Consider the following 26,579-nt stretch of genomic DNA (forward strand, 5'->3'; position numbering starts at 1 on the left):
ATCCTGAACCCTCCTCCCTCCCCGTACCATCCCTCTGGGTCGTCCCAGTGCACCAGCCCCAAGCATCCAGTATCGTGCATCGAACCTGGACTGGCGACTCATTTCATATATGATATTATACATATTTCAATGCCATTCTCCCAAATCATCCCACGCTCTCCCTCTCCCACAGAGTCCAAAAGACTGTTCTATACATCAGTGTCTCTTTTGCTGTCTTGTATACAGGGTTATTGTTACCATCTTTCTAAATTCCAAAAGCTCATCACATCTATGCTTAAAATTTTGAATTCCTTTTTCTTCAAACTCTTAATGACTACTCTCAAAGTGATGTCTCAACTGACACCAAAATACCATTTGAAAATGTTCTGTTGTCAAACCACAATAAGGTAAATTGCTAACATCTACACATACGGCTCCCCTCATCCTCAAGCTTCATCTTCTCCCACCATCCCATTTAATTACAAGTTCCACAAAGGTGGAAACCTTCATATTTATCTGTGCGTATCCCAGCATTTACTAAGCAAAGCAAATTGATACTCAATAACTGACCTGTTGCACTAGATTCAAGATTTGGTGATAAAGGATTGCTTCTACACATTGATGTGAAAATTAAGGCTCAATTAAAAATGACCATTTTTTTTTGCTGCAGACTGTGTGAAGTAATGGTAATCATTCATCAAAGAATTAATCTTTGGCCACAACACACAGTCTTTCCATTTTTAGTAAAAATAGCTATCTTTACCAATGAGAGAATCCTGGTTGAATGTTGCTTAAGCCACAAATGAGTTAGTAACTGTAAGTCCAGTGATGGGTTTGGCTTCAGGAACAGGTGGATCCAGGAGATTAAAGATGCTGCCATACACTGCTACTGTTTGGGTCTCATTTCTCTTCTTGTGGTATTTTGGTTTCTCTCCCAGAAAGATGACTTCCACAGGTAAGGGAAGAAAATTTCTCACAGCCCAAATCTATATTCCTATAGCTCATAATTCAACAAGGAGAGACATACTTTCTCTCTCCCAGCATTCATCTCTCAAGCCACCCAAAAGGATTTGTATTGGTGCTTTCCAGGGCTCACATGTTTGTGAAGTTTCCAGTGATTCACATACCCCTGTGTGAATCACAAAGTTAAGGAGGAAGTGGTTTTATGATTGGCCCAGACTTAAAATACATGCTCACCTCTAAAAGTAGAAATAGAACAGACCACACTGGTAACTACTCTCCTAGTATTACATGGAGTGGAAGTGGATATTAAAGAAAAAAAAATCTGCTGCATTTTAGTTCATAATATACTTTTCCTGATTATATGTATATATGTATATTAATATATATACTTGATAATACAAAAAATAATAAGAAAACAGTGTAATGTTACCACACAGAGAGAAGGCAGGAGAAATTTTTGTGTGTATTTTCCCAGTTTTTCTATGGGTTGAAAATTTAAAAAGAGATCTGCTTTTAAATTTAAAGTGTGTTAAACCATTTCCTCATATTCTAAAATATTCTTTTACAACTTAACTGCAATGACTGGTTCAAACAGCAGTCTTGGGAGATGTCCTAATGCTCACAAAACTCCCTCTTTCTTCAAATTTCAATCCTCTTGTGGGTAAAGTTACTATTTTCTCTGCAGTACTCCTTGGTGCTTAAGATAAGGTTACAGGGCAGAATCTGAGCCTCCTGTGTAAAGCATTTACTTTCTAGGCATAAAGATAAATCCACATTAAAATACTGAATCTACAGAAAATTGGAGTCACATCAACACAGACTCAGGCTTGCAGAAATTTGAAATACAGCTTGGCTACATGTTTCTCTGAGTCCTGCATGTTTCTGAGCAGGCTGAGAGGCCAGAACTGAGTGTGTCCCTGAAGGCCATAAGTGATAACCATGCTGCTGACCTAACTTGCTATTTTTGATTCTACTTTCTACTTGTTAAATAATGGAACAGTAAAACTATACAGTAGACATCCTTGAATTTGCATGAGCTAGATGCTAAGACGTTCAGTGAAAGTGTCATGAGTGAGGTGTGGAAATGAATGGGTTGTTTATGTTGTATTGTTAGGTAGGATTCAGTAAGTGGTATGCTGGGGAATGTTTAACAACTGGTTCTCCAATGAAACAGTCATTATTTGTAGTGTTTGCCAATTTCTATGGAGTAAACACTTCCACAATGGTTGGTCTTAAACTGCCAACCCGACATCACTGAATATGTCACAAGGCTAAGAAGAAAACTGCTCCATTGGTTTTCACAAGCTGGTATATGGCAGCTTCAGCACAACACTGACCCAGTCATTCCTTCTATCTGGTATTTAGTGAGCCCCTTGGGCTTCCCTGATAGCTCACTTGGTAAAGAATCTGCCTGCAATGCAGGAGACCCCGGTTCAATTCCTGGATCAGGAAGATCCGCTGGAGAAGGGATAGGCTACCCACTCCAGTATTCTTGGGCTTGCCTTGTGGCTCAGCTGGTAAAGAATCTGCCTGCAATGCGGGAGACCTGGGTTCCATCCCTGGGTTGGGAAGATCCCTTCGAGAAGGAAAAGGCTACCCTTTGCAGTATTCTGGCCTGGAGAATTCCATGGACTGTATAGTCCATGGGGTCACAAAGAGTCAGACACAACTGAGCGACTTTCACTTTCACTTCATTCTATGCTAGACATTGTGCTAGGCTCTGGGAATACCATCATGAGCCAATACAGAGGTTGTGTCTACTTTCTTGGATTTGTAACCCAATCAGGAAGATAGACATGAATCAAATACAGAAATGAAAGTTAAACTAAAGTGATGGAGAGCCATGAAAGCAGGTAGTAGGTGTTACCTTGTCTGGAGGTCAATAAAGACGTCTTTGAGTGTTACGAGGCTTCTGGTTTCAAACCAGAGGAAAAGCAGGTTCTGATATCTGAGCATCTCCCCTTTTCTCTTGGTAACCAATTCCTCATATTAAATCCCCGTGTTAGGAATACTTAGAATGGATTCTTTTTCTGATGAGACTGAATGATACATTCAGGAAGTGAATGAACTGAAATTTGTTACTTTGGGGTTTTCCCCGAGCAGACAAAATCCTTAGAAAAGGATCTGAAGGTAAGTAGAGGAGTGGAGAAGGAAATGGCAACCCACTCCAGTGTTCTTGCCTAGAGAATCCCAGGGATGGGGGAGCCTGGTGGGCTGCCGTCTATGGGGTTGCACAGAGTCAGACACGACTGAAGCGACTTAGCAGCAGCAGAGGAGTGGAGAAGAAGAGAAGGAAGTGAATAAAAAAGGGTGCATTTTCCACCCCTGTGTTCACAGCAGCACTATTCACAATAGCCAGTTCACGGAGACAACCTAAATGTTCATTGAAAGATGCATGGATAAAGAAGATGTGGTGTGTACATATATACCACATCATACACACACACATACACACACACAATGGAATACTACTCAGCGATAAAAAGAATGAAATAATGCCATTTGCAGCAACACAGATGGACCTACAGATTATCATACTGAGTTAAGTCAGTCAGACAAAGACAGACAAATACCATATGATATAATGATACTATGATATCACTTATATGTAGAATTTAAAATATGGCACTATACAACTTATCTATGAAACAGAAACAGAGTCACAGACATAGAGAACAGATTTGTGGTTGCCAAAGGGGAGGATGGTGGGGGAGGAATGGATTGAAAGTTTGGCGTTCAGTTCAGTTCAGTCGCTCAGTCGTGTCCGACTCTTTGCGACCCCATGAACCGCAGCACGCCAGGCCTCCCTGTCCATCACCAACTCCCGGAGTTCACCCAGACTCACGTCCATCGAGTCAGTGATGCCATCCAGCCATCTCATCCTCTGTCGTCCCCTTCTCCTCTTGCCCTCAATCCCTCCCAGCATCAGAGTCTTTTCCAATGAGTCAACTCTTCGCATGAGGTGGCCAAAGTACTGGAGTTTCAGCTTCAGCATCATTCCTTCCAAAGAACACCCAGGGCTGATCTCCTTCAGAATGGACTGGCTGGATCTCCTTGCAGTCCAAGGGACTCTCAAGAGTCTTCTCCAACACCACAGTTCAAAAGCATCAATTCTTTGGTGCTCAGCCTTCTTCACAGTCCAACTCTCACATCCATACATGACCACAGGAAAAACCATACCTTGACTAGACGGACCTTTTTTGGCAAAGTAATGTCTCTGCTTTTGAATATGCTATCTAGGTTGGTCATAACTTTCCTTCCAAGGAGTAAGCGTCTTTTAATTTCATGGCTGCAGTCACCATCTGCAGTGATTTTGGAGCCCAAAAAAATAAAGTCTGACACTGTTTCCACTGTTTCCCCATCTATTTCCCATGAAGTGATGGGACCAGATGCTATGATCTTCGTTTTCTGAATGTTGAGTTTTACGCCAACTTTTTCACTCTCCTCTTTCACCTTAAGTTTGGCATTAGTAGATGCAAACTATTATAAATAGAATAGAATGTAAATAGAATAGAATAAATAGAATATAAAGGTCCTACTGTACAGCACAGGGAACTATATTCAATATCCTGTGATCAAACTGTAATGGGAAAGAATATGAAAAAGAATGTATTGGCAATCCACTCCAGTATTCTTTCCAGGAGAATGCCGTGGACAAAGGAGCCTGGCGGGCTACAATCCATGAGCTCACAAAGAGTGAGACACAACTGAAGCGACTTAGCACACACATGCATATATTAATATGTACAACTGAATCACTTTACCATACAGCAGAAATTAACACAACACTGTAAATCAACTAGTGTGTGTTAGTCGCTCAGTTGTGTCTGACCCTTTGCGACCTCATGGACTGAACCCACCAGGCTCCTCTGTCCGTGTAATCCTCCAGGCAAGAATACTGGAGTGGGTAGCCATTCCCTTTAGCAGGGGATCTTCCCAAGCCAGGGATCAAATGTGGGTCTCCTGCATTGCAGTCAGATTCTTTTCTGTCTGAGCCACTATAGAAGCCAGAAATCAACAAACAATTTTTCAGTAAAACAATTTTTTCTTTAAAAGGGTACATTATTAAGAAAGTTACCATTGCAAGCAGCCAGGGCTTAATTCTGCCTAAGACTCTGGGAGACAACGTTGACAGTGTACCTTAGACTTAATTCATGCAAGGGGAGAGGGTGTTGGGGTATGTATCCACCAACTCCCAAAAGCCATCTGTTAAAGACTGCTCCTGAGAGGTGTAATTCCCAGCATTTCTGGACTGCTGTGCATATGCAAAGTGTATGCTCTTGTGGCAAAGAAAGACCTCAGGCAAGGAGAAGCAAGGAGACTCAAGCACGGGTATCTGGAAGTTAGGCGATGGGCCCAAATTGCTAAGTGTCAAAGAGAAATGTGCAGACCATGACTGCTCAGTTCAGTTCAGTCCAGTCGCTCAGTCGTGTCCGACTATTTGCGACCCCATGGACTGCAGCACGCCAGGCCTCCCTGTACATCACCAACTCCCAGAATTTACTCAGACTCATATCCATTGAGTCAGTGATGAGGTAAGTAAAAATTAAATTGTACGTGCGCAGATGCATGAATGGTAAATGAATATCTTTGTAGACAATGTGTTTGAGGTTGTTTCGAGTTGGCTCCAAGACTACAACTAGGAATGCATAAGCAGTTCATCATGATATGCTGGAGTTCAACAACTAAATATGTTTGGATATCTCTATAGTAATGTGTCCCCCAAGCCAACACGAGTTTCATTTGTTACTCTCAAAAACTTGTGATCTTTGAAAATGTACAGTTGAGTGGCATGATACGTGTTGGTTAAATAGAATTCTTCAACTTCATTTCTTGACACTTCCCTCTTTTCCACGAAACCCCTATATATGTCATCACCAAATTACATTCACTTCCTCTGCTTGCTGCCTTTGAGTTTTCACAAACCATTCTACCCATCTGGTGAATTCCTACTCTTTCTTCTACATCCAGCTCAAGCATCAGCTCCTCAGTAAAGCTATCTGTGACCCCGAGGATCAGCTCAGCTTGGGTTTAGTACTCTACATTTTAGAAGGAGAATGGGAGGTGAAAAGTAGTAACTCTAAGAAAAGAAACTGCTCCCCTTTTTACTGAGATAAAACTGATATAAAACTACTCATTTTAAAGTGTAGCATTCAGTATATTTACAGTGCCTTGCAACCATCATCTCCGTCTAGTTACAAAATATTTTCAACTCTTCAAAACACTTTCAACTCCTGTATCCATTAAGCAGTCACACCCCAATTGCTTCCTCCCTTCAGCTGCTGCATTAAACGGCCTTCTATGGGTTTACTGTTCTAGATATTTCATAGAAATAAAATTTTATCAATATTGTCACTGACAAGACCTGTTAACAATCCTCAGGGAATAAAAATAGACTCTGGGTAATAAAATAAAGCCTAACTTTTTTTTTTTCTTTTGTGCTTCATCTAGTTTCATTTGGTCACAGGATACCCCAGGAAGAGGCTTGCCCTCAGCACATCAGACCAGAGATTCTAGGGTAAATGGCTATACCCAGCACCTCATCCCTGAGGGCCATCTGCAGGCATGATATTGCAATTCAAAATGACGGTAGCTGGCACAGTGTAAAGGCTTGCATCTGAGGAGCCAACACCTGTGCCAGACTCCCCAAAACTTCACAGCCCACCCCCACTACCCCCCAGGTCCCCATAAAGTCCACAGCCCTTCCAGGAGAATGTATGCTTGACAGTGTGAGCTCACAGCTCTCCATTCTTTGACTGAAAAACAATGCTTTCCTGGACTTCCTTGTTGGTGCAGTGGATAAGAATCCGCCTGCCAATGCAGGGGACACAGGTTCATTCCCTGGTCCGGGAAGATTCCACACGCCGTGGGGCAACTAAGCCCACACACCACAACTACTGAGCCCACACTCTAAGGGCCCCAAGCCACCAATACTGAGCCCACATACTGCAAGTACTAGCCTGCATGCTGCATGCTGCCCGTATGCCTAGAGCCTGTGCTCCAAAACCAGAAGCCACCACAATGAGAAGCCCGTGTACCGCAAGAAGAGTAGTCCCTGCTCACTGCAACCAGAGAAAGCCTGAGCAAAGCAATGAAGACCCAGCCCAACCAAAAATATAAATAAATAAAATTATTTTTTTAAAAAACAATGCTTTCCTTTGCTTCTGAACCAAAGGAACTTCGTTTTGGTCTCATTCTGTTGGCCCAAATGACACTGCAGGAAGACCCTTGTTAGGGACCAACTCAGAAAGGTCTGTAACAATACGTGACTGATTTTCATATCTGGCTTCTTTCACTCGGCAGGTTTTTGAGGTTCATCCGTGTTGTAGCATGTGTCAGGACTTCATTCCTTTTACAGCTGAAGAACATTCCATTTTATGGATACACCATATATATTTGCTTTTGCATTCATCAATTGATGGAAATTTGGGTGGTTTCTACCTTTTGGCTGTTGGGACTAGTGCTACTATGAACCTTCGTGTACAAATATTTGAATATCTATTTTCAATACTTTCAGGGATACACTTAGGAGTGGGGTTGCTGGGCCATATGGTGACTACGTTTAACTTTTTGAAGAACTGTCAAATGTTTTTCACAATGGCTGCATCATGTTACATTTTCACCAGCAATATGTAAGCATTCCAATTTCTAGAACTGCCCAGTTTTGATTCTAGGCTCTGCTACTTACTAAGTGTGCAAGCCTTGGGCAAGTTATTCCCTGTACCCAGTTTCTATCATGAATAAAAAAGAATAGAACTTACCTCAGATGAGTGCTTTGAGGATTAAACCTGTTAGTATATGTAAAATACTTAAACAGTGCCTGGCCCAGGGGTAATATTAAATGTCAGTTATTTAATTATTATCTGCTATTATTGCACTTAAACATTTTAACATTAAAATGCAAAGCCTGTCTAGTTTTTCAGATTTTTATCTCCACTTCTTGGCACTGAACCTGGCAAACATAATATAATCAATGAATATTTGGAGAATGAAATGGATGATAAAAGCTAAGAAACTTTTAAAAAATAGTGAATAAAAATATAAGCCATATTAAATATTAGAATATATAGTAAATATCTAAATCATGTGGTACTCATATAATAATAGACACAGAGCTGAATGTATAAGTAAGTAGTCCACAATAACCCCAACTTTTATAATTTGCATAAATTTTTTTAAAATTTCAGAATAAGTTCTTGATATTTGATGGACAGATGATAAACAGAGAAGAAGAGATTATCCAATTGGTGTTGCATAATCATCTATATACAAAAAAAGGATGAAGAAGGTTATATTTGACACCAAATACCAAAGCAAATCCAAATGAATATAAATGTTAATATAAAAGTTAAATTATAAAACATTACAAGAAAATTTAAGCAAGTATTCTTATATTTCTGCTTACAGAAATAAAAGCATGGAATAAATTCCCCTTAAAAGATCAATAAATTTTCATGTATTAATTTTATATCCTGCAACTTTACTATATTCACTGATTAGCTCTAGTAATTTTCTGGTGGTGTCTTTAGGGTTTTCTTGTAGAGGATCATGTCATCTGCAAACAGTGAGAGTTTTACTTCTTCTTTTCCAATCTGGATTCCTTTTATTTCTTTTTCTTCTCTGATTTCTGTGGCTAAAACTTTCAAAACTATGTTGAATAGCAGTGGTGAGAGTGGGCACCCTTGTCTTGTTCCTGACGTTAGGGGAAATGCTTTCAATTTTTCACCACTGAGGATAATGTTTGCTTGCATTCCTCTATACTAACAATGAGAAAACAGAAAGAGAAATTAAGGAAACAATTCCATTCACCATTGCAATGAAAACAATAAAATACTTAGGAATAAATCTACCTAAAGAAACAAAAGACCTATATATAGAAAATTACAAAACACTGATGAAAGAAATCAAAGATGACACAAATAGATGGAGAAATATACCATGTTCATGGATCTGAAGAATCAATATAGTGAAAATGAGTATACTACCCAAAGCAATCTATAGATTTAACGCAATCCCTATCAAGCTACCAATGGTATTTTTCACAGAACTAGAACAAATAATTTCATAATTTGTATGGAAATACAAAAAAACTCAAATAGCCAAAGCAATCTTGAGAAAGAAAAATGGAACTGGAGAAATCAACCTGCCTGACTTCAGGCTCTACTACAAAGCTACAGTCATTAAGACAGTATGGTACTGGCACAAAGACAGAAATATAGATCAATGGAACAAAATAGAAAGCCCAGAAATAAATCCACACACCTATGGACACCTTATCTTTGACAAAGGAGGCAAGAATATACAATGGAGAAAAGACAATCTCTTTAACAAGTGGTGCTGGGAAAACTGGTCAACCACCTGTAAAAGAATGAACCAGAACACTTTCTAACACCATACACAAAAATAAACTCAAAATGGATTAAAGATCTAAATGTAAGACCAGAAACTATAAAACTCTTAGAGGAAAATACAGGCAAAACACTCTCTGACATAAATCACAGCAGGATCCTCTACAACCCACCTCCCAGAGTAATGGAAATAAAAGCAAAAATAAACAAATGGGACCTAATTAAACTTAAAGGCTTTTCCCACAACGAAGGAAACTATAAGCAAGGTGAAAAGACAGCCTTCAGAATGGGAGAAAATAATAGCAAATGAAGCAACTGACAAAGAATTAATCTCAAAAATATACAAGCAGCTCCTGCAGCTCAATTCCAGAAAAATAAATGACCCAATCAGAAAATGGGACAAAGAACTGAACAGACATTTCTCCAAAGAAGACATACAGATGGCTAACAAACACATGAAAAGATGCTCAACATCACTCATTATCAGAGAAATGCAAATCAAAACCACAATGCGCTACCATCTCACGCTGGCCAGAATGGTTGCTATCAATAAGTACACAAACAATAAATGCTGGGGAGGGTGCAGAGAAAAGGGAACCCTCTTACACTGTTGGTGGGAATGAAAACTAGTACAGCCACTATGGAGAACAGTGTGGAGATACCTTAAAAAACTAGAAATAGAACTATACGACCCAGCAATCCCACTACTGGGCATACACACCAAGGAAACCAGAATTTAAAGAGACACATGTACCCCAATGTTCATCTCAGCACTGTTTACAATAGCTAGGTCATGGAAGCAATCTAGGATGTCCATCGGCAGATGAATGGATAAGAAAGCTGTGGTACATATACACAATGGAATATTACTCAGCTATTAAAAAGAATGCATTTGAATCAGTTCTAATGAGGTGGATGTAACTGGAGCCTATTATAAAAAGCGAAGTAAGTCAGAAAGAAAAACACCAATATAGCAGTATATTAATGCATGTATACAGAATTTAGAAAGATGGTAATGATGACCCTATATGCGAGACAGCAAAAGAGACACAGATGTAAAGCACAGGCTTTTGGACTGTGTGGGAGAAGGTGAAGGCAGGATGATTTGAGAGAATAGCACTGAAACAGTATATTACCGTATGTGAAATAGATCACCAGTCCAGGTTTGATGCATGAGACAGGGTGCTCAGGGCTGGTGCACTGGGATGACTCTGATGGATGGGATGGGGAGGGATGTGGGAGGAGGGTTCAGGATGGGGAATACGTGTACACGTATGGCTGATTCATGTCAATGTATGGCAAAAACCACTACAATACTGTAAAGTAATCCGCCACCAATAATTAATAAATTAATTTAAAAATCAATAAATTTCATTATTATAAACAGAAAAATATTTGATACTTCAAAACAAATAAGATGAAAAGGTGAAAAAAACTGAGAAAAAAATTCTTTCCACAAGTATTACAGGGCTTATATCCTTAATACATGAAGAATTCTTACAAGTCAATAACTTAATACAGCATGGTGGTAATAGAAAAATAGAAATAGATAAAAACAAGTGAGCAATAATTTCCAAGAAGAGAAATCAATGGCCAAAAAAAAAAAAAACATGAAAATGAAAAAGACTCAACTTTATTTGGAAACAAATGGAAATTAAAAAGTGAAGAAGCCATTGTTACCTATCTAATTAATAGATTTTAGAAACTGGTAAGCCTTAGTGAATGATGTGAGTTCACTAAGATGGGAACTTTCAAATGTTGCTGATAAGTGTACAAATTGTTGCAAATTTTATGAAAATTCTAGAATTTCTTTTAATGGAATCATATAGTATATTCTCCTTTATATCTGGTTTCTTTCATTTTTTTTAATGTTTGATGTTTTTGAGATTTATCACTGTTTTGGTGTACAACAGTAGTCCTTTCTTTTTTACTACCAAATAATCTTCCATTGTGTGAATGTGCACAAATTGCCTATTTATCAATTTCTTGAATAGACATTTGCTTTTTTTCCAGTGTGGGACTATTACAAATAAATCTGTTATGGACATCCTTTTTTTTAATTTTTAAAAATGTATTTTATTTATATTTTGGCCACACCACATGACTTACAGGATCTTAGCTCCCCGACCAGTGGTCGAACCTGCACCCTCTGCAGTAGAAGCACAGGATTGCCAGGACTGGATAACCACTAGACTGCCAGGGAAGTCCCAGCTGCTATGAACATCCTTAAACATATCTCTGTATGGACATATGATTCATTTCTTTTAGGTAAACACCTAGGAATGAAATTGCTAGATTGTTCAATGAGTAAGTGAGTGTTAGTCGCTCAGTTGTGTTCGACTCTTTTGCAACCCCATAGACTGTAGCCTGCCAGGTTCCTCCGTCCTTGGGATTTCCCAGGCAAGAATACTGGAGTGGGTTGCCCTTTCCTTCTCCAGGGGATCTTCCTGACCCAGGGGTCGAACCTGGGTCTCCTGTTTTGTAGGCAGATTCTTTTCCATCTGAGCTACCAGGTAAGCCCCAGATCGCACAATAAGTGCACATTATACTTTGTAGGAAACTACCGAACTAATTTCCAAAATATTTGACTACTTTACATTTCCACAAGCAAGTCCGAAGGTTAGAGTTGCTCTTTGCCTTCAGCAACACTTCCTACTGTCTTAAATTTTAGCTACTCTAGTAGTCACATTTGGAGAAGGCAACGGCAACCCACTCCAGTACTCTTGCCTGGAAAATCCCATGGACGGAGGAGCCTGGTAGGCTGCAGTCCATGGGGTCGCTAAGAGTTGGGCACAACTAAAGCGACTTAGCAGCAGCAGCAGCAGTGGTCACATATGTTTCTTTTTGAAGCAAGAATGTCTTATGGGCAGTGCTGTGTTCACATTGCTCCAGATCTTGGTACACGATATCTGGTTATTTCATTCTTAACAGGTTATAGTAGATCAACAAGTTTAGGCAGCAAAAGCCTGATCCTTTCAAATCTTTCATCAGTTGATTCATCTCCTAATGATTTTTGAATCAATTATTTCATCAGGGAATACAAAATGGTAATTAAAAAATTGTCATTCCTTCTGCATTTTTTAAAAAATTTGGCTGCACCAGGTCTTAGTTGTGGCATGAAACTCTTAGTTGAGTTATGTGGAATCTATTTCTTGACCAGGGATTGAACCTGGGTCCCCTGTGTTGGGAATGTGAAGTCTTAACCACTGGACCACCAGGGAAGTCCCCTTTCCATATTTTTAACCAGAATTCTTTTATAAGCAACAACTTTCACATATTGACCAGGTCTACTGGGTTACTCTGAAATAGAATTTATACAGGAAACAGGGTAAATCCTTAACTCTTTCTCTACAGCCAATAAATTAAATTGTCAATAATTTTTCAGAGTTTCTATTGACATGGAAAATGTTCACAATATAGTGTTAAGTAAACAAATCAAGACAAAACTATACTTATTAACAGTACTAGTTGTCTCTGCTTTGTGGGGTTATGGATAGTTCTTATTGAAACTACATTTTGCTATATTTTTCAAATTTCTATAATGAAGATGCAATACCTAAAAGATCTGTGCCATGAAAGTCATAAATTTGCTGACCGAATCAATGGATGACCTGGTTAACTTGCAGCTATCTATTGTATACTTTGTAAAAGAGCATGGAACATATTATTAATAGAGAGAAGGTAGAATTTCAGACAGGCTAGCTCTTGAGTCTCTCAGATCTAATACATTTTCTTTCATCAGGCCGTAATATCTTTTACAAAGAAGTGAAATATTGGGTTGGCCAGAAAGTTCATTTGGATTTTTCAGTACGATGTTATGGAAAAATCTGAATGAACTTTCTGGCCAACCCAATAGAATGGGCTAGACTAGAAACAAAACTACTGGAAAGAAGAAAACATTGGGGGTTGCTACCATAAAGTCCTAAAATAAGACCTTGACAAAAAATCCAACAGAAAAAAGGCCTTCTGCTCCTCTATTTATTGATAAATAATGATATTTAGAGATTTTATATCATCTGATCTCTCTGATTATATGACTCACACTAATGTTAGATACCTGTGATATGTCAGAATCCCTTCCTTTCACATACAGAATCACTCAACATGCCCAAAATAGTGCCATTTACCAATATGTGTCTTTTAAGGGTTCAAACTGTTACACCAAAATGAAAGATATTTTACAAGAAAACAACTGATCTAGGAAATCTGACTTAGGAACAAAGCTGATTACAAAATATGGCCCCCCTTTGATTCACGCATCCAGATTTTTCCTGGAGCCACAACTTATTTACAGAAGTTGAACTCTTGCATTTTCATCTTCAGCATCTGATTACCAGAATCTCAGAATGGCATACAAAAACACCTGAACTCACATCTTTTCCCCTGACATTCTTTCTGTTCTTTAGAGCAGTTTTCATTTCCTTTTAGAGACAGTCTCTTTGGCCCTTTCAGAACTATTAGACCGAAACATTCCTTAAAGCTTAAAATGATGTTTACTGAGATTGACAGTCTACGGAAGTCAGGATTTCCTGCTGGTTTGACTAAATAAAGTGTCTCCTCTATGACTATTACCATGCACTGTTATATGGTCAGAGATGTTTCATGCTGTTCACCAGTGTAGTTGACCCAGAAGTGAGGACCATGAAAAGACTTCTTAAAGTAGAAATATAAAGATATCAGTATTTCTGAATAGCTGCTCTATCCTATACTTTACATTTGGCTATTTGTTTTATCCCAGCATGTATCTCTCTCTTCTACCACCAAAAACATCCACTTTGGAGAATCAATGCTTCCTATTTGTATCCATAAGGTTTAGGTAGGATTGACTTTATCCTTCTGGGAATGGGCTCCCCTCACCTTCAAACAAAGGTATTTCTTTCTTTCGACCACTGTGATTTGGGAATGGATGTGTAAATAAAATGCATCAATTCCAGCTACTGAAAAAAGGAGCTATTTCCCTCTCCCATGGAAGCCATCAGAAAAGATAACTTACCTTTAGCTGGAGGATGTGGTGGGAGGCTGTGTGGCCTGGAACTTCTACAGCCATTGCTGCACGATAAGCTGAGTCACTCTGGGGACAAAGCCAGTACACAGAGGAGAGTGAGACACAGATCTAAACTACTCATGATTCCATGAATCCTGTATCAAACAGTTGTAGTGGAAGTGTTAGTCATTCAGTCATGTTTCACTCTTTGCAAACCCATGGACTGTAGCTTGCCAGGCTCCTTTGTCCATGGAATTCTCCAGGAAAGAATACTGGAGTAGGTTGCCATGCCCTCCTCCAGGGGATCTCCCCAACCCAGGGATTGAATTCTGGTCTCCCACACTGCAGGCAGGTACTTTACCATTTGAGCTACCTGGTGGGCTACAAATCAAAACTCCACTGGACTTTTTAAGTTGTGAGTGATTATGCCTGCTTTTCTTAAGCTAAATTGGATTGAGATTCCTGTTGTTTACAACCCAAGATTCCTAGCTGATATACTGTCTATAATTTACCATATTTCCCTCATTATAATGGGCTTTTCAGGTGGTGCTAGTGGTAAAGAACCTGCCTGTCAGTGCAGAAGATTTAAGAGACTCAGGTTCAATCCCTGGATTGGGAAGACACCCTGGAGGAGGGCACAGCAATCCACTCCAGTATTCTTGCCAGGAGAATTCCTTAGACAGAACAGCCTGGCAGGCTAGAGTCCATAGGGTTGCAAAGAGTTGGACATGGCTGAAGAGACTTAGCATGTACACATGCACTTCACCATAAGCTTGTAAGACAGGTATTATTAGTACCCATCTTACAGCTAAAGATATCAACTCTCCAAGAATCTCAGTAATGATACAGCTAGGAAGTGAACTTTAGTTGTCCAAAGCCCACATTGTCAACCTCTGTGCCAACATTTCTCAAAGTGTGGTCTGGGAATTTCTGAAGGGGATGTCCAAAACTCTAGGGATTTTAAAGTCAAAGCTACTTTTATTATAATACTAAGATATTATTTGTCTTTTCTACAACCATTATCTTATGAGAGCATAGTAGTGTTTTCCAGAGGCTTCATGATTTGTGATGATATTACAAATCTGGTGGCAAGTAGAATATGTGCTTTTGTGTTCTATTGTTTTCTAGAATCTTCTATGGCAAGCCCTTTGGGGTTCTCAATTTTAGAGTGTAAAGAACTCTCGAGATAAAAAAGTTTGACAATCAGTGCTCCAAGCTCAAAGTGTGATTCAAAGTGCTCACAGCATTTGCAGTGATACTTTCTAACATATATCATTTTTATCAGTATTTTACATAAATCAGGTATCACCTTATTACCATTTCATGAAAAGTGGAATGACTGTTCCATTAGATTTTAGTGAGAATTTATAATTTTCTCTGTGTTTTTTCTTGGGGAATTCTAGAATTTGTGAATTTTAGAGAATTAAGGGCCCTTTCTTTTAAAGCTCTAAATTTAAACTGACCTCCTGGCAGAAATAAAAAATTTTCCAATTTAGAATTTCTAAACAGAGGTGTAACAGAGTGGGTGCATTAAGCCTGTGTGTGTTCTAAGTCGCTTCAGTTGTGTCCGACTCTTGCTACCCCATGGACCATGGCCCGCCAGGCTCCTCTGTCCATGGGATTCTCTGGGCAAGAATACTGGAATGGGTTGCTATTTACTCCTCCAAGGGATCTTCCTGACCCAGGGATCAAACCTGTGCATCTTATGTCTCCTGCATTGGCAGGTGGCTTCTTTACCACTAGTGCCACCTGGGAATCCCGCATTAAGCCTGGATATAATCAATAAAGGGGTGGATTTTCTGTAGAGGATTTAAAAACAATAGTAAAATCAATAAAAATTCTGTCTACTTTAAATCAGGAACATGCTCTGACAATCCTAAACAATGTCAAGAATAAAATACTCCTTTGATCAACAATTAAAAATTAAAAATACTTGTACTTGAATTGATATCCTAGAATTTGGCATCAGAACTCCTAAATTCTATCCCACTATGATCTCCCTGACTTGGATATAAAGTCTCTTCCTTTATATCCATATATATATATATGGATATATATATATATAAACTCAAAATAATGATTTCAAATACTCCATATTTGTATAGTATCTCTGACTCAATATTTACATTGAGAAATCTTCTCTGTTCCTCTGGGTCCACCCTCCTCTGATGGTCTCAAGACATTCTTAATGTATGAAAACTCCAGTGGAACTCCAGAGATGTTCAGGATTGTAACCAATGTCAGGTTTGCAGATGCGAACTGCAGAGAAACTTCCAATACATTGCCTTTACGCACTCTCTCATCCCATCATCTCCTCCTTTCTTTCCCTTCTCACAAATCACTGTAAGCACCCTGGTCTTCTCTTGGTTTTCCATGCACTCTGCTCTCCCACCTCAGGCTTTACTCATGCTGTTCCTCTGGCCTAGACTGTTCCTCTCCTGTCTCACCATCTGGCTGGCTTCTTCTAACCCTCCAGGTCTCAGCTTACATACCACTTCCCTTAGGGGCCAACCCTGTCCAACTCTTCAGATGACTGACTCCCCCATTATTCTTTCATCATCTCCTTTACTTTTCCTTCACAGTACTTATCACCATTTGTACACATACTTGGTTTTTGTCTCTCTCCCCAACACTTGTGGCTCAGCTGGTAAAGAATCCTCCTGCAATGTGGGAGACCTGGGTTCAATTCCTGGGCTGGGAAGATCCCCTGGAGAAGGGGAAGGCTACCCACTCCAGTATTCTGGCCTGGAGAATTCCATGGACTGTACAGTCCATAGGGTCCCAAAGAGTTGGATGACTGAGCGACTTTTACTTTTCCCACTGAACTGTGAACTCCTAAAGGTGGTCACCATGTCTGTCTTATTCTCTATTCTCCCAACTCCACTAACACTGCCCCTGGCATATGATAGGTAATTAATATATATTTTGTGAATAAATAAATGAGTGAAGAATGCTTCTTTTTCCAAAGAGGACAAAACACCACCCAAAACTTCATGAGGAAGAAGCATGTTATTGTTTTCAAAAAATAAGGTTGCACTTGGGGAGCCAGACATCCTGGAATGTGAAATCAAGTGGGCCTTAGAAAGCATCACTACAAACAAAGCTAGTGGAGGTGATGGAATTCCAGTGGAGCTATTTCAAATCCTGAAAGATGATGCTGTGAAAGTGCTGCACTAAGCATGCCAGAAATTTGGAAAACTCAGCAGTGGCTACAGGATTGGAAAAGGTCAGTTTTCATTCCAATCCCAAAGAAAGGCAATGTCAAAGAATGTTCAAACTACTGCACAATTGCACTCATCTCACATGCTAGTAAAGTAATGCTCAAAATTCTCCAAGCCAGGCTTCAGCAATACGTGAACCGTGAACTTCCAGATGTTCAAGCTGGTTTGAGAAAAGGCAGAGGAACCAGAGATCAAATTGCCAACATCTGCTGGGTCATCGAAAAAGCATAAGAGTTCCAGAAAAACATCTATTTCTGCTTTATTGACTATGCCAAAGCCTTTGACTGTGTGGATCACAAGAAACTGTGGAAAATTCTAAAAGAGATGGGAATATCAGACCACCTGACCTGCCTCTTCAGAAACCTATATGCAGGTCAGGAAGCCAACAGCTAGAACTGGACATGGAACAACACACTGGTTCCAAATTGAGAAAGGAGTATGTCAAGGCTATATATTGTCACCCTGCTTATTTAACTTCTATGCAGAGTACATCATGAGAAACGCTGGGCTGGAAGAAGCACAAGCTGGAATCAAGATTGCCGGGAGAAATATCAATAATCTCAGATATGCAGATGACACCACCCTTATAGCAGAAAGTGAAGAGGAACTAAAAAGCCTCTTGATGAGAGTGAAAAAAAGGAGAGTGAAAAAGTTGGCTTAAAGCTCAACATTCAGAAAATGAAGATCATGGCATCTGGTCCCACCACTTCATGGGAAATAGATGGGGAAACAGTGGAAACAGTGTCAGACTTTATTTTTGGGGGCTCCAAAATCACTGCAGATGGTGACTGCAGCCATGAAATTAAAAGACGCTTACTCCTTGGAAGGAAAGTTATGACCAACCTAGACAGCATATTAAAAAGCAGAGACATTATTTTGCCAAAAAAGGTCCGTCTAGTCAAGGTATGGTTTTTCCAGTGGTCATGTATGGATGTGAGAGTTGCACTGTGAAGGAAGCTGAGTGCCGAAGAATTGATGCTTTTGAACTGTGGTGTTGGAGAAGACTCTTCAAAGTCCCTTGGACTGCAAGGAGATCCAACCAGTCCATTCTGAAGGAAATCAGCCCTGGGATTTCTTTGGAAGGAATGATGCTAAAGCTGAAACTCCAGTACTTTGACTACCTCATGCGAAGAGTTGACTCATTGGAAAAGACTCTGAACCTGGGAGGGATTGGGGGCAGGAGAAGAAGGGGACGACAGAGGATGAGATGGCTGGATGGCATCACCGACTCGATGGACATGAGTCTGAGTGAACTCCGGGAGTTGGTGATGGACAGGGAGGCCTGGCGTGCTGCGATTCATGGGGTCGCAAAGAGTCGGACACAACTGAGCGACTGAACTGACTAACTGAACTGGGCACCTAAAAAGAAAAAAATTGGAGAAACTAGTGATTTGGCCTAATTCCATCAAAGAATAATTGAGTGAAAAGAAATCAATCTTATACTGGCTCTTTTGGCAAGGTAGACTAAGAGTTCATGCTGTAGAATCTCTTTATGAGTTGTAAATAGGAAAAACTAGTATATGGTGAATGAGTAAAAGTATTTTATAACTGGATGGCTGTCTTGATCTAGATACTGAATACGTGAGAATGCACATATATAAATAATCAACAAGCTGTGTACATATTGCTGCATGCAATTTTTATCTTGAAAGTGAAAGTCGCTCAGTCACGTCCAACTCTTTTCAACCCCATGGACTATACAGTCCATGGAATTCTCCAGGCCACAAGGGAAGCCCATTTTTATCTTAAGATAAAATTTCCTATCTCTAGTTAAAAAAATCTTCTTTATCTAAGTTGGGCTTCCCTGGTGACTCAGCTGATGCTTGCAATGCAGGAGACCTGGGTTTGATCCCTGGGTTGAGAAGATCCCCTGGAGAAGGGAAAGGCTACCCACTCCAGTATTCTGGCCTGCAGAATTCCATGGACTGTACAGTCCATGGGGTCACAAGAGTCAGACACTACTGAGTTACTTTCACTTTCACTTTAGCTAAATTTACAAGTGAAGATTTGAACAAAATTGTTGACCAGACGAAATTGATGCTATAGCTTTTGAAAGTATCAAGAAGCAAACTGCTTTATGAAACTTCAACTAAAAAATCATGTCATGAGTTGCATTCCTGGTAGGAAGGTATTGCTGTATACATCACATAATTTAGATACATATCCTTTGGAAAAAAAATACGTATACCTTTTTAGGAATATTACAGCATCAAACCAATACATAGTATCCAAAAAGAACTCTGCTTTGAAATAAATAATTTTAGTGCTCACTCTTGAAATCATTTTCTTTGTCAAAGAGCGTAAGTAGATGTCATAACTTTGAGCTTCTATGCTTCCAAAAGAAACAATGCAATTCATGGACATATTCAGTTGCTTCCAAAAGATGCTTGCCTTTGATAGACAGGTAGTTCATAAATTGATCTTTTCACATGGAAATTATGTTGCACTTAATTTTTCTCAGGGCCAAAACTATAAATAGAAAACAGGTCATTGTATCATGACAATAAATTATTATTTATGCACAATGGAAATGAAAGAGTGACTTGCCTTCATAAATTACGTTTTCTGCATGATTCATTGAATTCTTCCTGACCCATGAATAATGAGTCCCCTAATTTCCTACAAAGAACTGGAGAAGTGAAGACAAAGCAAGGGTGGGAGGAGTCAGAGAAAAATTATTGAATTAAGAATTTACATTTTCACATAGCAAAACATGAAGAATGTTCCACTGCCGTCTACATGAAATCGATGCTGCATAATTTGAAAAATAGCAGACTGATGCCTCTTTATTCCCCTTGACAAGTGCAAAGGTTATTTTAACAATGGCACTGAATACTTGTTCCATGAAAACAGTCTCCTTAAGAAGTACTAGTGTTAATAACATGTGGGATCCAAGCGTCTTTCATGTAAAACCAGCAAAAAGTCTATTTTGCCTGTATAAGCTCTTTTCGTTTGCTCTCGAGTTTAAAAGAAGCATACAAAAATGGTGTTTTCATTAAAATCACAATATGCCCAAAACAACTATACTCTGAAATGCAACATTCAACAGCAGAAAATGACAGTCTGTGATTAAGAATAGTTGACAATTTTATTATATGATTTTAAGGGGAGAAGAAAGAAACAGTTGACAATTTTTCTCAAAATATGTACTAATAAATTTATTAAAATGTGAGATGCTAGAGTCATCCTTTGTCTTCTCTAGGGAACCAGAAACACAGAAGATGAGCATTTACAGAAGAGAAATCAGTAACACTATTACAAAGTAATCTCATATTTACGATGTCAGTAAATTCCCATAGTGTCACAATCATTTCTAATTTATAGAAGAGCTGCAGTGTAGTAAAATACAAAACAAAAATGAAGATTCTTTCACTTTAAAAGTACTACTGGATCCATAATAGATAGACTTTTTTTCTTCTTCAAGAAAAGGAAAACAATAAATGCAGTGAAGCTTAGATGGGAGCCTTGTTTAGTTAGAAAAGATTATTTTTCTGCTCTCATACATTAAGATCTCCTTATTTCAGACTTCACTGACTTGACATTCATCATCATTTGGGTAAATGCTCATTAAGAGTCTTCCCTTGTGGTGTCAGATTTAGAATAGCATCTGAGTAGCACACACTGATTCACACTCTCACAACTCCTTCTTAAAATACATATAAACATTAGGAATGAGGTGAAAATCAGAGCAATAATTCAAAGTAGATCTGATGGTCAGTCTATACCAATACCTTGTATACTTAATCAATATAATACTTGTTTATAAGAAGTGTGTGCACACTCAGTTGCTCAATTGTGTCTGACTCTTTGCAACCCCATGAACTATAGCCTCTAGGTTCCTCTGTCCATGGGATTCTCCAGGCCAGAATACTGGTTCAGTTCAGTTCAAGAATACTGGAGTGGGTTGTTATTTCCTCCTCCAGGGGATCTTCCTGACCCAGGGATCAAACCCATGTCTTCCTGTACTGGCAGCCTGATTTTTTACCACTGTGCACCTGGGAAGTAGACCTTTATCTGTCCAATGTTTCCGAAATACCAGATTAGACTTACTAGTAAACTATGTGCCCTCCTGAACTACAGGTGTGTGTGTGTTAGGCAGTCATATTGGTATTGTTTTCTTTTCACTCATCTTCAATTCCCTTCCTCCTCAAGTAAGATCTCTCTCTCTCTCTCTTTTACTTCTACTAAGAGACCAAAGATCCCAGAAATCAAATAGACAATAATCTAAGGAAAATGACAAAAGAAGATATAGGAAACGCCCCACCAATAGCTGGGAATTGCTGTTTTTCAGTTATTTCATCAAACACTAGATTGTGGTAACAGGGTAAGATAATATCAGACCAACAAAGATGCACTTGAAACCATGCAAAGACAAGAATGGAGATGAGGATTGAGGGTATGAATTAACTTTTCAAGGTTATATCTTAGTTTTTTTTGAAAGTTGCTCAGTCACCTCATTCCTGTCCGACTCTGTGCGCCCCTATGGATTGTAACCTGCCAGGCTCCTCTATCCACGGGATTCTCCAGCCAAGCATTATAGAGTGGGTTGCCGTGCCCTCCCTCAGAGGATCTTCCCAACCCAGCGATCGAACCTGAGTCTCTTCCATCTCCTGCACCCACAGGCAGGTTCTTTATCACTAGTGCCACCTGGGAAGTCCTTGTTTTGTTTGGAATGTTTCTCCCCCCAAAACAAGAGACTCTTTTAAGATTCTCATAATTTAAGAGCATGTACAACCAAGAGGACAAAGCATAGATTCACTAGCAATCCTTACACTCTATAAACAAATGAGATCAGTGGACTCCATCATTCTTTTAAATGAATAAGCAGAAAAAAAAAATAGGAATCTATGGAAAAAAAGGCAGGAAAGGAAACACTACCTTACAGACTCAGAAGAACTAGCCTCTGGAATTATTTACCACAAAAAAAGGGGGGAAAAGAGAAGAAAAATCCCCTTTTCCCCTGCACAAAAGTCCATTGTCCCCAAATCACAAAAAAAAGAACATTTATGGAAGCTTTCTTAGAGAAGACTGTGGAGAGGACATATATATTTAAATCACACACCATTTGGTTGGGGGGGGAAGATGAATCTCCATTCACTAGTCATTTCTAATTTCAGCAGATTCCCATTTTGGTTGTACAGCTATCAGGTCTTCTGGCTTCACCTTTCCTCTAAATAGTGCTTTGTTCTGTTACTACTCTCCTTGAGATTCTCTCTGCCCATTCCCAACACACTCCAGATCCAATTTCTTCCTTCCCTTAGCCATGGAGACTTGAGCTTCCCTTTCCCTGGTGAAAACTGGATTCAAAAATCTAAAGCAAAGACTTGCAATGGGTTTTGACAAAACATCTTGCAATGTTGGGTCTCTCTCTACACAGAGATAAGGAAATAAAAATGTCTTTGAAAGTTAAGCTCTTTTTATAAACACACTCCACCATCCTCTTTAGTGACGTGCCCCACAAAAGTACCATAAATTCTTCAGAAGGAGGGACAGTGAGGTTAGATTTTTGTGCGTATCTACCTCCAGATACGTAGTAGTATCTCAAAACTGCATTTTCCTGGGAAAACATGGAAGCTTTGATTTCAAAGAGTTGTTATAAAATTCTTTGAAAGATAAGAACTATTTTTTATGGAGTATTGACTTTTATTAAGTGCTAGGAATTCTGCTACATACATCCTTTAGATAGAGTATCTCAATTCTCAAAACAAACTTACAGACCATGATTTAATTAATATAGTCATTTTACAGATGAGAAAACTGGGGCTTAGAGAGATTAAGTTGCCTAAGGTCATATACCCAGTAAATTCTAGAGTTGGGATTGCCTAAGAAAAATGATTGTTTGAGAAATAAGAACTGTTCAGTTTTCATGATAATTTAAAGCTCTTTTTATTTTGTAAGATATTTGTAGTTAATTCAGTCCTTGGTCTTTTGCAAAAATTTTGATAGTTTCATTTCTTTTATACACTGAATACTTGCAAAATGGTATAAAGTTAGTCAGTATTTATATAGTCATTCCCCTTAATATCTTTGTGATACCAGTATGAGCATTAAGAAATTTATACTCATTTTGTAGAACAACTTTGTTTAATTTCACTTAGTGCTTGATAAAAGGATGTTTTAATGTTTCAGGCTATGTTTCGTAATATAGGAAATGCCATGCCAACACATCATTAACAGCACATTTCTGCCCACTGACTTTCCATCTAGAATAAGGAAATATGTGTTGTGGTGATGACTGTACAGAGAGAATCAATGTCACTAATGTATCAACCAGTGAGTAGCTATATAAAACACACTATAAACAAAAGCCTAGCATAAATGGAATAGGCAGGTCTCAGCTCCATCTTGGCCTAACAATTGTTGCATTTATCAATTTTCAGGCAATTATATGTTATAAGAAATCATTTCCAGGACTTTAACTCTTAATGACTTATTTTCACATTCCTGATGGTGTGGATTAGCTAATTGGAAGAAGAGAGACCTGTGTGGTTAGTGTGCATTAATGCGGAGCTTGTTCATGGCTGGGTTTCCACTCCCTATGGCTACAGTCACACATGTGGTCAAAACCACTCTGCCCCATCACCTATGCTACTCTTGCTAATTTTTAAAGAAAAAGCCTTTTAATGGGTCCCTATTTTAAAGAACAAATACTTAAGGAGAATGGATTGACTTTCCATGTTGTGAGGGGAAAAAAAATCCAGTTTTTAAAAGTGAAGTATAGTAGACATGTAATATCATGGGAGTTCCAGAAAAACAAAAATTTTAACCTCGTCTAAAAGCTCCTACTTGCTCTAGACTAGTCTAGGTTAATACCACTTGCCTCTCCTTGAGAACCTGGGTAAAGAATGAGGTTTTCTCTGCCTGTGGCTCTCTGCCATACTTCTCCCTGCCACCTGTTATCTCTCCCTAGTTCTCAAATTGCAGCTGGTGCGTTACTCCCTCAGAGAAGCCAACTAACTCAGGACTTCCATCATAGACTAACTGCAAACTGAGCTCATATTTGGTAGCACTTATGAATAGGATTGGGCGTGCCCCCTGGCTCAGTGGTAAAGAATCCACCTGCAATGCAAGAGACGCCAGTTTGATCCCTGGGTTGAGAAGATCTCTTGAAGGAGAAAATGGTAACCCACTCCAGTTTCTCACCTGGAAAATTCCATGGACAGAGGAGCCTGGTGGGCTGCAGCCCATGGGGTCACTGAGAGTCAGAGATGACTCTGTGCACTGGCATGCACACATATGACTAGAATTAGATATTTATATAGCAGGCACTTTTTCTGGCAGACAAAACAACAGATGTTCTCTCAAGCCCACCTGCAGAGAGGGGAGAGAAGGAGAAGGGGAGAGACAGGGAGGGGAAGCAGAGAAAAGGAGAGGAGAGAGGAGAGACGAATGATCTAGTGTTTTGGCAGCATTTACTGCTGGGGAGCAGGTGACTGTGCCTGGTGAGGAGGAATGTTTAACTAACGTCTGTCATTACATAGTATAGCTCACACTATTGTCACAAATAAATTTACTGCTCAGGTAACATATGCAAAGCTGAAAAGATAAAACAGAGTTTGTAATGAAAAATGAGACTTCTATCTGTAGTGGACTCACTTTCTGACCTGGACCTCAGAGGAAATCACTGTTAGCAGCATTCTATGTATGTTTTGAAACTTGAGCTCGTGTATGTGTGTGTGTGTGTGTGTGTATACATATATATATATATAATATATGCATGTATATATGTGTACATATATAACAATATTACTTTTGTATGTTATTTATTATATATATTTCCACATAAACAGAAAAAATGGTAAATTTTGAAAAAAAGAGATAAAACGTGAAAGACTTAAAATTATTTGTGTGTGGAATTGTAAATCACTCTAATTAACCTAGTCTGATTTGGTACAGGGTTTATATCACAGAAGCTCTCGGTCTGAATCCCTTCTATTTTGATATATTCCCAACATAATTTCAACTTTCCAGATATCCATCACAGGGACTTCCCTGGTGGTCCAGTGGTTAAGAATCCACCGGCCAAAGCAGGGGACAAGGGTTCAATCCCTAGTCTGGGAAGATCCCACATGCTGCAGAGCGATTAAGCCCGAGAGCCACAACTACTGAGCTCTAGGGCCCTCATGCTGCAACTACTGAAACCAGCTTGCCTGGAGCCCACGTTCTGCAACCAGAGAAGCCACCGCAATGAGAAGGGGGCAAGAAGACCCAGCGCAGGCAAAAATAAATAAGTAAAAAAATAATAATAATATAAGTTTTTAGACAATAATCTTCCCTTGACAGACATTTAAAAATACATATATATATATATATATATATATATATATATATATATATATATGTATCAGGAGAAGGCAATGGCACCCCACTCCAGTACTCTTGCCTGGAATACCCCATGGACGGAGGAGCCTGGTGGGCTGCAGTCCACGGGGTCGCGAAGAGTTGGGCATGACTGAACGACTTCACTTTCACTTTTCACTTTCATGCACTGGAGAAGGAAATGGCAACCCACTCCAGTGTTCTTGCCTGGAGAATCCCAGGGACGGGGGAGCCTGGTGGGCTGCCGTCTATGGGGTCGCACAGAGTCGGACACGACTGAAGTGACTTAGCAGCAGCATATATATATCAACTACAGAGAACCTTTTCATCCTCTAGGGTGCTTTCTCCCTTACCTCCTCGCAAGCACCATTGGTGTTCCAAACCACGCCATTCACCCCGTGCGTCTGTGTGCGCGCGCGCGAGCGTGTGCGTGTGCACGTTTTTGCGCATGCGCATGTGCACGCACGAGTAGTTAAGGTGGGAAGTGACCCCCGGGGAGCGGGAGTGAGAGACAAGGAGTGATACATGGAAGGTGGGACACAGAATGTAAAGCCGCCACTCCTGGTGACAGTGCAAGGTCCGCTGGGACCTTCTGAAGAGCCTCCTGAAAAGCCTCTCAGAACAGTCTGTGGTGGGGTACAAAGGAGGGTGCATTTCTCCCTGAGGCACCCAGGGCTCATTCACTTTTGGATTTGCTTCTCAATGGTCCGGAGGCAAAATTGTCTGGTTGCACAGATGTTAATTATTCGAGACTACCCTTAATTA

General features: G+C 39.5%; 1 long non-coding RNA gene across 2 annotated transcripts in view; it reads right to left on the reverse strand.

Annotated features, from left to right (window-relative positions):
- LOC147348260 (uncharacterized) overlaps positions 1-26,274 on the reverse strand; it is a 90,576-nt gene extending 64,302 nt beyond the window's left edge. For both annotated transcript variants that reach the window (XR_015151302.1, XR_015151301.1), the window contains exons 1-2: positions 26,168-26,274; positions 14,284-14,361 (exon numbers count right to left, since the gene is read on the reverse strand). This is a non-coding gene — a long non-coding RNA (uncharacterized LOC147348260). The remainder of the gene's footprint in view (positions 1-14,283; positions 14,362-26,167) is intronic.
- Positions 26,275-26,579: the final 305 nt, after the last annotated feature.

Source organism: Bos grunniens, chromosome 22 (assembly GCF_055505025.1).
Source record: "Bos grunniens cultivar Pamir isolate PY7600 chromosome 22, Bosgru_T2T1.0, whole genome shotgun sequence".
Classification (NCBI taxonomy): Eukaryota; Metazoa; Chordata; class Mammalia; order Artiodactyla; family Bovidae; genus Bos; species Bos grunniens.